The sequence below is a fragment of the Kogia breviceps genome, chromosome 4 (genome assembly GCF_026419965.1).
Source record: "Kogia breviceps isolate mKogBre1 chromosome 4, mKogBre1 haplotype 1, whole genome shotgun sequence".
Lineage (NCBI taxonomy): Eukaryota > Metazoa > Chordata > Mammalia > Artiodactyla > Physeteridae > Kogia > Kogia breviceps.
In genome coordinates, this window is record NC_081313.1 from 176477741 (window position 1) to 176493931 (window position 16191).

Consider the following 16191-nt stretch of genomic DNA (forward strand, 5'->3'; position numbering starts at 1 on the left):
GAGCAGTCTGGAAAGGAGGGTGCTGGTCTGCGCAGGTTCTGAGTGGTTCTTCAGGGACACACACCTCCACCGCCCCTCCCCCAACGCCCACCCCAGCCTCTGCAGCCTTTCCTTAAAGCTGTAGCGAATGAATGAGCCTGCGCGCTGGCTCACCCAGGGCGGCTGAGGGGTCATTTGGAGAATCGCCAAATGGGCAGCCGGTCTAGCCTCACCAGCCTGAGGCTTCATCCTCTGCACCGCACCCTGCCCCCCCCCCCCCCCCCCAGCCCGGCTGCTTCTCGAAGGCACTTTGGTCCCACTCCCAGCCCTGCCCCTGCCACCTGGGAGCCAGACTCTGATAATCCTTCTTAGTGGCTAAAAATATCCCCAGATTGGGGGAGAGAGAAAGAGAGAGCAGGGCTTTGTGCTGACACGTGGAGGGGGGGGGATGAGCACAGGATCCCTGTCACTCCCCTGAACACCCAAAGGCCCCAGCACTGCCCAGCACAGCAGGGCTGTGCACAAAGGTTGGTTTTATTTTAAATCTAGCTGGAAATGTAGGACTTGCCCGGGGCGTGAAAAAGGAAATCAATTCATACTCCAGATGTCTGGGTTGCCCAAGGAAGAACAGACACACGTACACACTCACCCGGCCCCTGCAGCCTCGCCTGCTGCCCGGGGTCACCTGACTCCTTCGGCTGGAGGCCCAGGCAGGGAACACATGATGGACTAAGTGGGGGTTATTTGTAGATAACCACAGCCGCCCCTGCACTGGGCCCTGGCTCCTCCACTCTGGCCTCTCTGAGCAGGGTGCCTGCGAGGTGCTAATGACCAGAGATGCAGCCAGTCCAGGAGAAACCACCTTCAAGGACCCTAAGGAGGGCCCCAAGTCCAGGGCTCTGCCTTGCCTCAGCCCCTCATATTTAGACACACTCCTGCCCTCCACACTCTGGCCCTGTTAGTATCCCCACCCCCCAATCCCTCCGCCACCCTGCACTAGCTCAATTTACTGTAATGGCTGCTTGGTGGGATTCCAATTCACCAAGCTCATTCCTGCCCCAGGGCCTTTGCATGTGCTGTCTCCAACCCACCAAGCTCATTCCTGCTTCAGGGCCTTTGCATGTGCTGGCCTCCCACACAACCCCTGTCTCATCATTCACATCTCAGTTCAGTATTATCTCCTCAGGAAGTCTTCAGATCACTACCAAAGAAGCCACCATATGGGGCTTCCCTGGTGGCGCAGTGGTTGAGAGTCCGCCTGCCGATGCAGGGGACGCGGGTTCGTGCCCCGGTCTGTAAAGATCCCACATGCCGCGGAGCAGCTGGGCCCGTGAGCCATGGCCGCTGAGCCTGCGCGTCCAGAGCCTGTGCTCCACAACGGGAGAGGCCACAACAGTGAGAGGCCCGCGTACCGAAGGAAAAAAAAAAAAAAAAAAAGACAGATACTATCTGATTCCACTTATAGGAGGTCCCTAGAGGAGTCAAATTTATAGAGACAGAAAGTAGAATGATGGGTGCCAGAGGCTGGGAGAGGGGGTGGGGAGTTAAGTGTTTAATGGGGACAGAGTTTCTGTTTGGGGAATATGAAAAATGTCGTGGCGATTGGTTACACGACAATGTGAATATACTTAGCAATACTGAACTGTGCACTTAAAAATGGTCCAGATGATAAACTCTTTGTTCCAGATGATAAACTTTCTGTTATATGTGTTTTACCACAATTTAAAAAAATTTTCAATTAAGAAAATATCAAATTGGGACGAGGGGAGGAGGAAAAGCTCTATGCTCATGGACTGGGGAAGGTCACTGAGTGGAAGAAAATGACAGCAAAATGCAGACAGACACTAATGGCCTGATAGGTAACTCATGTAAATGGAAAACCACCAAAAGAGTTCTGTCTTTGGTAATAGCGGAGTTAGCTGCATGAGACCGGCCCCCTCAGAGATAACAATGATAAACTCTGCACTCCATACTAAAAAAACTACCTGAAAGCTCTGGTGCTGCCATGTCCTATATGGTATCCACTAGCCACATGTGGCCATTTAAATTTCAATGAATTAAAATTAAATACAATTTAAAATTCTGTTCTTCAGCTGCATCAGCAACATTTCTATACTCAATAGTCACATGTGGCTTGTGGCTACCATACTGGGCACATATTGGCGTCGATATGGAACATTTCCATCGTTGCAGAAAATTCTACTGGGCAGTACTGCTCTGGAGAGTGACCAAAGATAGGTAGAAGTTGGAGGGCAGTCTATACCTGCAAGAAGGGAAGAGGCACAGGACGAGTTTCCCATTTTTCACTGTTATTCACCGGAAATAGAAACTAGATTGAAACATGAGAAGACAGAGCCCAAAGAGACCACAACAGTTCAACAATGGAGTAGAACATGCAGGAAAGGAAAAAGCCAAAAAAAAAAAGTCCAAATTCTATCCAAAAATGCTGTTTAAGTCTCTTGCTAACCCTTAAACCATGTGCAAGGCAGACTCCAACCAGCCCGGCTAAAGCTAAAAGAAAGTAAGATAACACCTGCCTCTCACTACAGGAAAACAGACTTTGGAACTGGAGTCCAGGCAGTTTAATTGCCTATGAAAAAAAAAAAAGAGTCAAATGTTCTTCAGAGGACCACAACAGAATCCAGAGTGTCTACAATTTATCTTTCACAATGTCCAGCATACAATCCAATCCAAAATTACTTGACATGTGGAGAAAACAGGAAAACATGACCCATACTCAAGAAAGAAGGAGATTAATGGGGACTGACCTTGAGGTGACCCAGATGTTGGAATGAGCAGATAAGGACTTGGAAGCAGCTACTATAAATATACTCAAAGATGTGAAGAAAAAGTACCTCCTAATGAATGAACAAATAAGAAACCTCAGCAGGGAAGCGGAAATTATAAGAATGCACCAAATGGGGATTCTAAAACTGAAAAATACAATATTTGAAGTGGACTCAGCCATGAAAAAGAATGAAATTTTGCCATTTGCAACAACATGGATGGACTTGGAGGGTATTGTGCTGAGTGAAGTAAGTCAGACAAAGACAAATGCTGTATGATATCACTTATATGTGAAATCTAAAAAACGAAATAAGCTAGTGAATATAACACAAAAGAAACAGACTCACAGATAGAGAGCTAACTAGTGGTAACCAGTGGGGAGAGGGAAGGGGGGAGGGGCAAGAAAGGGGTAGGGGATTAATAGGTACAAACTACTATATATAAAATAAATAAGCTACAAGGATATATTGTACAACACAGGGAACATAGCCAATATTTTATAATAAGAATAAATGGAGTATAACCTTTAAAAATTGGGAATCACTATGTTGTACACCTTAAATATACAATATTGTACAGCAACTATACCTTAAAAAAATAAATAAAACTCAATACACATGGTGCAAGGGGAAAAAAAGAAGAAAGCATTATTTATCCAGAGAAAAAGCAAAAAAAAATTTTTCCCACTGTGGGGTTGAGAGCGGATTGGAGATTGTAAAAGACGGAGCTAACTAGTTTGGAGAGAGATAATAGAAAATACCCAACAGAAGAAGAGAGAAGAAAAAAATAAAGATTAAATAAAAATGTGCATCTGGAAATGGGCAGTGGTGACGGCACAAGGCTGTGAACATACTTAATGCTACTGAGGCATGCAGTTAAAAATGGTTAAAATGGTAAATGTTTAGGTTATGTGTATTTTATCACAACTTTTAAAAACGTACAGAGTCTCAGTGACCTTGGGACAACATAAAAAGATCCAACATGCATGCAGCTGGCGTGCTCTGAGGATATGGTCCACACTCAGGAGAGTTTTTCTATCAGGAGGGTGAGGGAGGGCAGTGCTGGTGAGCTTGTTTTGTAACGCTCTGATTTTTACAAGAAGTATGTTTCAGGGTGACAAACTTTTTAAAAAATTGTAAAATACACGTAACATAAAAATTTACCATCCTAACCTTTTTTAAGTGTACAGTTCCGTGGCATGAGGTATAGTCATTGTTGGGCAACCATCCCCACCATCCATCTCCAGAACTCTCTTCGTCTTGCAAACCTGAAACTCTGACCCCATTAAACACTAACCCTGCTTCCCCCTCTCCCAGCCCCTAGCTCCCATCATCCTACTTTCTGTCTCTACAGACTTGACTCCTCTAGGGACCTCCTATGAGTGGAATCAGACAGTATTTCCCTTCTGTGTCTGTTTTATCTCACCGAGCATCATAGCCTCATGGTTCATCCATGGTATAGCAGGTGTCAGAATCTCCTTCCTTTTTAAGGCTGAGTAACATTCCAGTGTGTGCATATATTAAGGGCACTTTTTTTTTTTTGGCGTTGGGTCTTCGTTGCTGCGCACGGGCTTTCTCTAGTTGTGGCGAGCGGGGGCTACTCTTCGTTGCGGTGCACGGGCTTCTCACTGCGGTGGCTTCTCTTGTTGCGGAGCACGGGCTCTAGGCGTGCAGTCTTCAGTGGTTGCGGCACGCGGGCTCAGTAGCTGTGGCTCGCGGACTATCGGGTGCAGGCCCAGTAGTTGTGGCGCACGGGCTTAGTTGCTCCGCGGCATGTGGGATCTTCCCGGACCGGGGCTCGAACCCGTGTCCCCTGCATTGGCAGGAGGATTCTTAACCACTGTGCCACCAGGGAAGCCCAAGGGTGACTTTTTGAATAGAAAACTATATTTGTACAAGAAAAAAGAAAAGGTTTCCAATGAAGGGGTGGTTGATGAGAGGAAATAGGGCCTCAGAGGGGGCACTTCTGGCTGGCAAGCAGCCCCCCCATTCCCGGCTCACCATTTATGAAACTAATTCCCAGTCAAGGTCAGCCCCCAAGATGCTGCTGCCACCCACCTTCCAGGGTGGGGGGAACTGTGGGCTCCAGGTTGTTCTCTGATGGCATCTCACCTCTGCCCAAACTGGTCTAACACCTGCCCTACTTCTCCCACCAGCCGGCTGCTGGGCCCCTCTGCTGCCCCCAGATGACAGCATTCCTGGAGGCGGTTTCAGGTAGAATGAAGTAGGAGCAAAAGCCGAACGGCTTCCTGGGACAGCAGGCCTTGTTCACACCCACAGCAGCGACTGCTCAACACCGGTGCTGCTACCACCCCAGGTGTTGCCAAAGACGCTAGCTCCAGGAAGGCCCCGTGCCAACTGCCCCAAGCGCCCACCTCCCTGCACTCCAAGGGAGATGCAGTTACTGTCCCCATGGCACGGATGAACTGACTTATCCCAGGGTCACACGGTTGGTAAATGGCCAGGCTGCATGTGAACTCAGCTCAATACCACCCAGCGTTCCCGATGGACACGGGCTCACGGAACCTCAGCCCAGCAGCGGCAGCCTATGCATTCTTGGAGAACAGGACCTGCTGCCTTTACGCCTGTGCTTCTCCCCATCTCTGCTTCACTACTTTGGACTTTGCCTGGGTCACCGGTGACCGCCCCCTGGCCCAGGCCAATCCCAGCGGTCAATTCTCTGTCCATGGATTCCTGACCTCCTAGTAGTATATCTGCCCCCTTGACTGTCTCTCCTAACAACTGTGGCACCCTGCCTAACCTAACTCAGCTGTTTTTCTTCTCCTTTGGCCCTAAATGATGCCAGTCCTGCACCCTCTCATACCAGCTTTTCCCCCTGGGAAATCTCACCCACCCGGAAGCCACAATCGCCGTGCCTGTGCTTTGGTTCTCCAGATTCCTGCAGTTGCCAGGTTTCTCCCCCCGATGCCAAACCAGCTAACCCAACACCACCTGGCTATGCTTTGCCCAGATATATCACACTCAAGTTAGCCTCCGCCCTGAGCATGCTTCTTGGCTAAGATCCCACCCACCATGCACCCAGTCTTTGGGGACAGGAATCTGGGAGCCATCCCAACCCCTCCTCACCACCCCCCGTCACCCTGGGCACTCAGCTACTCACCAGGTCCCACAATTGCGTCCATCTCCCCCATAACAATCAAGCAAGTCCCTTCTCTGCTCAGTTCCCACTGACGAGGCCCCATCTCTCATCTCAATCATCGTGGCCTGGTCTCTCTGCCTCCGGGTTTTGCCCAGGCCGCCTCCCTCCATCCACATCTCCTTCCCCGAAAGAGAAAGCCAGCGTTGGAGAGGGCATGGAGAAAAGGGAACCCTCCTACACTGTTGGTGGGAATGAGAATTAGTGCAGCCACTATGGAGAACAGGTAGGGAGGTTCCTCAAAAAACTAAAAATAGAGTTGCCATATGATCCAGCAATCCCACTCCTGGGCATATATCTGGACAAAATTATAATTCAAAATAATACATGCGGGCTTCCCTGATGCAGGGGAAGAGGGTTCGTGCCCCGGTCCGGGAAGATCCCACATGCCGCGGAGCGGCTGGGCCCGTGAGCCATGGCCGCTGAGCCTGCGCGTCCGGAGCCTGTGCTCCGCAACGGGAGAGGCCACAGCGGTGAGAGGCCCGCGTACCGCAAAAAAAAAAAAAAAAAAAATACATGCACCCCTATGTTCATAGCAGCTCTATTTACAATAGCCAAGACATGGAAGCAACCTAAGTGTCTATCGACAGATGAATGGATAAAGAAGATGCCGTACATATATACAGTGGAATATTACTCAGCCATAAAAAAGAATGAAACATTGCCATTTGCAGCAACATGGATGGCCCTTAGATTATCACACTAAGTGAAGTAAGTCAGACAAAGACAAATATTATATGATATCACTTATGTGTGGAATCTAAAAAAAGTGACACAGATGAACTTATTTACAAAACATAAACAGACACACAGACATAGAAAACAAATTTAGTTACCAAAGGGGGAAGGGGGAGGGGGAGGTATAAATTAGGAGTTTGAACTTAGCAGATACAAACTATTATATATAGATAAACAACAAAGACCTACTGTATAGCACAGGAAACTATATTCAATATCTTGCAATAAACTATAATGGAAAAGAAAAAAAAAAAGAGAGGAAGAGAAAGCCAGCATCCTCTGCAGACAGTGGCCATAAAACAAACACAAGGAAAATAAGACGACATTCAGTCCTGGCTGGTACTGAACTCTAGAGAGCCTGCCAGCCCAGGTCTGAGCCCTCCTTGTTCAAGGGGAAGTTGGCAAGTGCCTGTCACTTGAGCCTTAAAGACACAGGGGCAGTAATGGGAGCCTTGAGCCTCGATGTCCCCCAAAGGGGGTGATTCTCCTGTGAACAACCCCAGCACGTGGGCTGTCCTTGGGATTTCAGATCAGTGAAGTTCTGTCCAGGGGCTGGCATCTGGGAGGTGATGGGAGGCTGGGAAGGGGTGTCTTCAGGGGGTGGGGATGGAGCGTGTTGGGGTGGGCAGCCTGATCTGGGAACTACCGGCTTGGGCAGGAATTTGGGGACACACAGCCCAGGGGTGGGACACGACCAGAAGATCTTCTTTTTGGGCAAATTCTGCGTGGGGGACTCAGAGAAGGCATCGTTTGAGAAGGAAGAGGGGTGAGGATGGATGGGGAGAGGGCGTGGCCTCAAGAGCCGGGAGCCCCAGTACCCCCTGACTTGACATGCAGCTGAACACTGGCCTGCAGACCTGTCAGGGTCCCAGAGGACAGAGGCTAACCGTGAACTTCAGAGTAAGCCAGCCTGGGAGGATCTGCTCCTGGCGGGTGGCCTCAGGCTAGCAGCGCCTTCACTGAAGGAGTTATCACCCCAGTGCCTGCCTGCCCACCTAGGTAGGGCCGGGAGCTGAGCAGGGCACCCGTGAGATGACTCATCAGGGGTGGCGCGCAGGGAAGGGTCCCTAGGGGGAGTCTGTCCGTGGGCCCTTTAAGAACCAGGGGTGTTTGTGTAACTGGAGACTAAGCACTTCCTCTTCCCCATCCATCCCTCTCTCAGCAACCCCACAGAGGCTCACTCTACAAGCCTGTCCCTCCCCCACCCTGGAGAGGGGGCCCGCACGGGGGGCACCCCTCCCTCTGTGCCTGGCACTCATCACCAAGATCTTTGTGATCTGGCCCTGCCCACGCCCCCTCTACCCTGCTGACCTCCTGCAGCCACCAGACTCCCGGGTTCTCAGCCTAGTGTCCACGGCCTGATTCCCAGGGTCTGTTCATGTCTCAGAAACATCGCTGTAATGCAGTACCCAGATGCCCAATTTTTTTTGGCCATGCTGCTTGGCTTGCAGGATCGAAGTTGCCCGACCAGGGATCGAACCCAGGCCCTCGGGACTGAAAGTGTGGAGTCCCAACCACCTGACCGGCAGGGAACTCCCAATGCAATAGCTTTTGTCTAGGCTGTTTCCTCCACCTGAATCACTATTCACCTTACCCTAACCTTTCAAGTAAGCAGCTTGCCTGTCACTGCTTCCAGGAAGTCTTCCAGGACTGCCACGCTGGGTCGGAGAGCCTGTGGTCCCTCTGCTTGGCCTAGGTTATTCGGCATTGTAACTGCTCAGGGATGTGTCTGTCTCCCCAGTGGAGAGAGGGATCTGGAGGGGAGGCAATCAACAAATTCCACTTCCTGTGGGTATCCACCACCAGCTCCAACTCAGGCCTCAAGCTCAAATATTACCTCCTCAGAGGAGCCAAGTTAAATCAGCATGGGTAAGGCAATGGAGAATGTCTAGGCAAAATACAAAACAAATGCTGGTAACATTTACAAAGGGGAGTGATTAGAGAATATTTCAGTAATCAGAGAGAGACAGCTAGCCTCTGTTTCTCTGTAAAAAACTACTCTGAATGAAAGCCATGGGTGCAGTGATGGTTTCTAAATATTCTGTGACCAATCCCTAGGTAAGATATGAGCAAGGCTTGTATGCAAATGCCTCATGTCTTTTTTTTTTAATATAAACGTATTTATTTATTTTTGGCTGCGTTGGATCTTCGTTGCTGCTCGCTTTCTCTAGTTGCAGCGAGCGGGGGCTGCTCTTTGTTGCGGTGCGCGGGCTTCTCATTGTGGTGGCTTCTCTTGTTGCGGAGCATGGGCTCTAGCCGCGTGGGCTTTGTGGCACGCAGGCTCAGTAGTTGTGGCGCACCAGCTTAGTTGCTCCACAGCATGTGGGATCTTCCCGCACCAGGGCTCGAACCCATGTCCCCTTGCACTGGCCACCACTGTGCCACCAGGGAAGCTGTCTCGTGTCCGTTTTTAGACTTCCCAAGGTCTGAAGGCATGAATTTTCAGCGAATTCCAAAATTTCAGTTGGTTCATCTCAGAGTCCTGGCTGAATGCCGTCATAGGTTGAAACAGGTTGAAACAGGCAAGCACCTGCAGCCTATTTGGCTAGCAGAAGTCACCGCAAGCATCTTCCTAATTTTATCAACTCAAGCACCGAGACTTTCATGCTGTACCCCTGGAAAAGATCCTGAAAATCCTTAACCCTCAGAGTCAACTTCACCGAAGCTAGAACCCACAACTCAGGTTTGCTCCCTGGGCTCTTCATACAGGCTCTGAGGTCAAATAAATGCATCCTATTCCATAAACTGCAACATGTGTGTGGAGTCACGTGAATTTGGTTATGTAGATAAGGTGACCGTTTCAGAATTCAGAGTCACTACTTTGCCAGTGAGAAGAACTACGTTAGAGGGAGCAGACACCTGAGGACAGCCTGACACCTCCTCCAAGAACTGCCTTAAAATCTGCGGCCCAGGGACTTGCCTGGTGGCGCAGTGGTTAAGAATCTGCCTGCCAATGCAGTGGACATGGGTTCGAGCCCTGGTCTGGGAAGATCCCACATGCCACAGAGCAACTAAGCCCACGAGCCACAACTACTGAGCCCATGTGCCACAGCTACTGAAGTCCATGTGCTTAGAGCCTGTGCTCCACAACAAGAGAAGCCACCACAAGGAGAAGCCCACGCATGGCAACAAAGAGTAGCTCCCACTTGCCGCAACTAGAGAAAGCCTGCGCGCAGCAACAAAGACCCAAGCAGCCAAAAATAAATAAATAAATAAATAAAAATTTTTCTAAAAAAAAGAGATGAGGGAGGAGGCCGCAGGGATAGAGCATTCTAAGAAGTGGGAACAGCCTGTGCAAAGGCCCTGAGGCAGGACCAAGCCTGGTTGATTCAAGGCATAGAAAACGAGGCCCCTGGGGCTGGAACAGAGAGGGGAGTGAAGAGAGGTGAGGGCAGGGAGGTGACAACCTTATATTTAGACCTGCCCTAGCCAACAGCTCAGATGGAGAAATGACACCCAGAGGCTGACATTTCCAGAGCTCGTCCTGCTTGCTCTCCCCTCCTGTCACAGCCCTTGTCCCCTGCCATCTCCTGATAGATTAGCCTTGATCCAGCTGTGGCCCCATCACTCCTGCCAGGATCACGGTCAAAGCTGAGCCAAGAGGACTTCCCTGGTGGTCCAGTGGTTAAGATTCCACGCTCCCAAAGCAGGGGGCACGGGTTCGATCCCTGGTTGGGGAACTAAGATCCCGCAGCCTAAAAAAAAAAAAAAATGCTGAGCCAGGGCCAAAGGGAGGTGCTCTTAGGTGCACCCATCCCCAATTTGGAGGGAGTTGGGGAACGGTGCTGGCCACAGTGTCTGGGCTCAACAGAACCACTGATCTAGGTGCCAGCACCCAAGTGTCCGAATTCCCTCTGTGAAGTCTTTGAAACTGGAGGGGTTTGGTGCATACCTGGATGGGTGGGGGTGGGGGAAGGGTGAGCAGGCCCAGGTGACCAGGTCCTTGTCCACGGGGGTGAGGGGTGGGATGGGGAGGGATGCTGAATCTTCTCTCCTACGTCTGGAAAGGGAGTGACAGCAGGCTGGTGGAGGGGCCATCCTCAAAACACACCTGCTCTGGTTTTTGCTGCTCATCTTCAAGGCCCAGCCAGGTCCCTGCCTACCATCTCCGGTCACCTCCCTGAGAACATCCTGCCCCAACACCCAGCTCTGGGCTCTGCTCCTCCTCCTCCTCCTTCTCCCTGGCCCCCTTCTCTGTCTCCATCAGCACCCTCTCCCTGGCTACTTCCTTCCATTCCCTCCAGCCCCTCCAGGGAGCCTCCCGGGTCAGCTGAGCCCCCCACCACGTGCAGGAGGAAGGCGAGAAGCTTTGCCCACCACAAAAGTGCTGGCCTTCTCTTCCTTCCTCCTGCCAGCCTCCTCCACCTGCAGGGTGCACTGACCACTCCACACAGGGGACAACACACCAAAGCAACACCACTGCAAACTGCGCAGCAGCGGGGCCCAACAACCTTGCACCCCTCAAGCAAGGGCCCAACCAGGTTCTGCAACTGTTGGATTGAGGGGTCCTGAGGACCCTCAGTCTCTTCATCTGCCCCTCTCCCCACTCTCCCCCTGGCTCACTCTGCTCCAGCCACAGTGGCCCCTCGGCTATTCCTCCAACATGCCAGGCCGGGTCGTGCCTCAGGACCTTTGCACATGCTAGTCCCTCTGCCTGAAATGCTCTTCCTCCAGATGTCCACCTGGCTGGCTCCTTCTCATCCTTCAGGTTTCTTCCCTCTCCCGGCTGCCCCCCTCCCAGAAGGTCGGCTCCATCCATGAGGTGGTGGGGGGGGGCGGCGGCAGGGAAGCTTCATTTTGTTCACTGCTAGTCCCCAGTGCCTCCCACCACAGGTGCTTCAGAAGTACGTGCTGAATGAATCAATGACAGGGTGGGAGGGAGCTGGGGCCAAGCACAGGGTAGTGGGGGGATCCTCAGGCGGTCGCTGGTAGGGGCCTGACCCCTCCTCAGATACAGTCATGGGGCCCTGAAGCAAAATATGGTTTGGGGAGCCTAGGAGGAAGTGGGGAGAGAAGTGAGATCCTGCTGGCTCAGCGTGGAGAACTGGTGTGACAGGATCATATTAACAAGGGTACAAAGGCCAGATTGACGGAGGAGAAAGGCCTCCTCTATGTCTATCTGGTCAGAGCCAGGCTGGGTCTAAGGGGCCGATTCAAGGATAGCAAAAAGAAGCCCAGTCTGAATGGCTTGGGCATTGGGGAAGGAATGGGAACCAAATAAGGGAGTAAGACCCCTGCCATGGGGAGAAATTATTCAAGCAGGGGATTCAGAGACATGGCTAAGACTGACCTCACCTTCCACTTTGAAGCCCTTGCTCCCTTGGCTTCTGGTTTGCCACCCACTCCTGGTTTCTTTCCTTCCACCCTCTCTCCAATCCATCCCACCAGGGTGGGGATGTCTCCCAAGCTCTAGGCGCACCCCCCCCACCTGGTCTCCACCTGGGTGTCTAGTGACATCACAATTTCCAGATGCTGGGAAATCGACGGCTGACTTGTGCCTGAACCTGCTGCCCCATCAGTGGCTACTCCATCCCCACCCCATCCTCAACTTCAAGTCTGTCCAGGACCCACCCACTTCTCTCTTCCACACCTCCACCTGGTCCAGCCTCATCAGCGTCTGGACCAGTGCCGTCACTCCCATGCTGATTTCCTGGCTCCTGCCTGCAGCTCCTCCCATGTATGCTGTGGCGCTTCCCCTCCACATCTCTGTTCACTGGTCTCTCTGCCCATGAACTCTTAAAAATCCTTAGTAACCTGGCAGATGGTCACCTCCTACAAGAAGGCTTCCCCCACCCTTCCAGAGGCTGAATCAGGTCACTTCTCTGGCCTCCCCCTGCTTCCACCCGGGCATCCCCTCTGCTTTCCCAGGTGCTTATTACCAGCCGGACACCTCTCAGGTGATGACTGCTATTATTCCCATGTTATAGGTAAAGAAATTGAAAAAGGAGGTGAAGTCACTAGCTTGAGAGTACTACATTCAAACTGGCAGGAGAAGGTCAGAGGCAGCTTCCAGACAGCCGGAAAGGGGAAAGCCCGTGGCACCCAGGTAAGAGAGGAGTGTGCCCCCTGGTGCCTGCTTTCCCACGGGGGTCCCAGGGGTGCTGGGAGGAGTGAGCCCTAGCCAGCTCCCCACGGCCAACTACACTCATCCCAGAGGCTCCTGTGCCCAGTGACCACTTTATGCCAGGCGCTGGGCCAACTGAACACTTTACACGCCTAACTCACTCAGTCTGCAGACTGTGGGTTCTGGAGGTGGACGCCCTTATGCCTTCCTCCCATTTCTCAGAGCAGGAAATGGAGGCTCACCGGGCCCAGAACTCCCACCAGTGCTGCAGCCCTTCTCCATCCCCCGAGGCGTAAGGCTGCCCCTGGGACTGGCCAAGCCCTTTCCTATTTCACAGCCGAGACTTCCATTGATCAGAACAACACTCCCAGATACCGGTGCTATTGACCCATTTTATAGATGGGCAAACTGAAGTCCAGAAAACTTTCTCTGGGGCCCCAAGGCCAATTCAATGACCAAGGCTCCCAGCTGGGAGTAGGTGAGCTGGGAGGGCAGGCAAGGAAGGTCCCAGCTGCCTCCTCCCTGCAGCGACCCAGCTGCACTGAGTGAGGCTCTGGGCACTCCCACCACTGCCAAGTTTATTCACAGCAGCTCCTTCTGGAAGGGGGCTGAGTTGAGGCTAGGGACTTGGGGGGAGGGGGGCTTCAAAGACAACCTTACCCTCCAGAATTTCTATTTCAGGTGGCCCCATACAACAGATCCGGGTTGCCCCCTTGCACTCAGTCATGTTGGACTTGGCCTGGGTTCAGAGTCAGGTCCGCAGGCACCTTCCCCTTCAGGTGGTATCTCACAGGTTTTGGAAATCGGACTCAGCCACAACAGCTTCACACCCTCAGATCTGTTTCTCCCTCAGTTTTCCTATCCTTCCACACTCCCAGCTGCAGGTGCCAGAAATCTCTTCCAAGCACTTTCCTTCCTGCCCCACTTCTGAGCAGGCAGGGAATGCAGGCAATGTTCTTCTGACAAAAAGAACCCAAATTCACCCACTTTCCATCCCCCCCTTCCTGTCGGGTCCAAACCAGCAGCCTCCTCCAGGGTCTCCTCCGGTCTCTTTTGGCCATAGCAGCTGCTGGGTCTTAAGACACAAGTGGACCCAATCACTCACTTTGTTCTAAGCCTACGTAGTCCCCACAGACTTGGGAACAGAATCCACATCCTCCTCGTTATCTTCGTGGCCCGGGGGCCAACCTCTTCTCACCTCGGATACCCCGCTCACTGCACTTCAGCCACGCTGGCCTCTTTTTTCCGCTCCGCAAACACACCAGTCTGGGCCCTGTCTCAGAATCTTTTGCTGTTTTCTGGGCCTAAAACCCCCTCGCTGGCTGGTCCCCTCATGCCCGGATGACACCTCCTCCGAGAATGCCTCCCTGACCCTAACCCATCTCCCAGATGTGTTGCCTTCCCCGCACTTAGCATGGTTGGAATGATCTGTGTGTGTCTGTTTCCGTGGGTCCCAGCCGTCTACGCGGCCGGGCTGCGGGCTCCGCGGCCAGGGCCTCGGCTGTATCCCCAGACCTAGCACGTCGGTGGCACCCCGTAGGTATGGATTCTCTGGTGACGGACCGACACCCCCAGTCGCGCTCCTCGCGTTCACACATCCGGATTCCCCCGCGTCACAGTGCTAGGCTCGTCCCCACTCCGGCCCGCCCGTTACGCAGCCGCGTCCTCGGGCGCTCGCGGCGCCTGGGCCCTCGGGGGAGCTGGGCTCTATAGGGGAGGCGGCCCGGGCCTGGGACCAGATGGGAAGCCCCGAGAGGCCGTCCCGGTTGATGGGGGACTGCATGCGTCTGGGGGCCGCCGCGGGCGCCACGGCCTTGGAGGCGGGGCCGGAGCTCTACGCGAGAGCGGCGTTCCGGTCCGCGTTCGGGCACGGGGGATTAGCTTACCTGGGGGCTCAGGCGGCCGGGCGCACCGGGGGCCGACGGCGGGATGGGAGACAGCGCGCCTGGCGCAGATGCAGAGGAGAGGGAGACGCCTATTGCCCGCGCGACGCAGCCGGACTCTGCTCCGGGAACCGCCTCGGCCGGGGGCGGGGAAGCAGGCTTTAGGGGAGCGCGGGGCGGGATCGAAGGCGGGGCCTGGAGGGCGGGGCCGGGGCGGGGACCGGTTGAGCGCAGCGGGGCGCGGGGTCCTAGCGGAGCTCAGCCCCTTCCGTGCGACTAGGACGCTTCCTGGACCCCCTCCCTGCGCCACAGGGCCCCGCCTCCAGGCCCGCCCCACCCCCGGCGTGCCTTGGAGGAATCCAGCCGCAGGTTTCTTGCCTGTGCTTTATCTCTCGCCTTTGAACCTGGCACCATCCGCTGAGCGCTCAGTCAGCCCCGGTTTCTCTTTCGTTCACTAAAGGTCCTCCCCAGCCCCCTCCCGGGTCCCCTCTTCTGGCGCGGCTCTGATCCATCCGCTCATCTGCCAACACACCACGGACGCCCTGATCCGCCCGAGCGCACCGCTGGGCGTTGTGGCGGAGGCCCGGACTCAGCCCCAGGCCTCAGAGGCCACCCCCGGTGCCCCAAGTCTGGGGACCTGTCCCAGCTTTCAGGTCAAGCTGGTCCAATTCGTGGTTCATGGGTCCACCCTCAGAGTTGGGAACCCAAGGAACCACCATGGGAGTTGGGAGGCGTGGAGGGCAGCTGGGCAAAGGCTGCGGTTCGGTGGCGGGGGGGGGGGCAGGGCTCAGGCTGCAGAGCTGGGAAGGTAAGGCTGGGAGATAGGCCGGAGTTGGGGGTGGCGAAGCCCCAGGCTCCCTCTGGTCGGGAGGAACAGAAGGTGATTCCAGCGCACAGCGCATTCATGGGCGAGCCATGAATGCAGGACAATCCCGCATCAGGCAGAGGGGGTCTGTGAGCACCTGAGCAGCGCCTAAGGGACTCGTGGTCCAGCTGTCGCCACGTCGTCTGGGCAAGTGGCTTCACCTTTGGACAACGTCTCTCCCTGAAGCCAGACCCAGGGCAAGGTGTGGGAAGCTCGGGCTTTTTTTGGCTAGGCAAGTTGCTTCACATCTCTGAGATTTGATTTCCACACATAGAAAGGGGGAGGGCAGCAGAGACCTCTGCTGCACGTGCGGATGAAGCTGTCCGCCTTGATCTAGTTTCCCAGTGTTTGCACTTGCTGTTCCCTCTGCTGGGCTATTCTTTTCTCTTTTCAAATGTATGCGTCCTTCTCCCTCAGCTCTCAGCCTGGCCCTCAGAACCCCTCTGTCCGCATTCACCCTTTTATTTTCTTCCCAGCCCTCCAAGAGCTCCTTTGCACATAGGGAAAAGGCAAATGGTAAAGCGTCTTTTCTCAGCGTTGTGACTAAGACTGTGGTATATGGCGCCTTGCACCTGGGGGTGCTCGGAACATGGCAGCCATTTGGATTAATAGTGACACCAGAGACGTGGTGGAATGGGGTGCTCCAGACCCCAGAGGAGAAGCAGGAGATTCCTGGAGATGTGGAGGGGAGGCCCTCAAGAGAGGATTTGGGTGGGCCG

The 16191-nt window shown here is 53.6% G+C and overlaps 1 protein-coding gene across 2 annotated transcripts in view; it reads right to left on the minus strand.

Annotated features, from left to right (window-relative positions):
* Window positions 1–14907, minus strand: part of CERS4 (ceramide synthase 4) — a 31064-nt gene extending 16157 nt beyond the window's left edge. The window contains exon 1 of one of the 2 annotated variants that reach the window (XM_059063051.2): window positions 14611–14907. The gene's annotated coding sequence lies outside the window, so the exon portion shown is untranslated. The remainder of the gene's footprint in view (window positions 1–14610) is intronic. The other variant, XM_067032897.1, reaches the window with a different exon arrangement.
* Between the last annotated feature and the right edge of the window lie 1284 nt (window positions 14908–16191).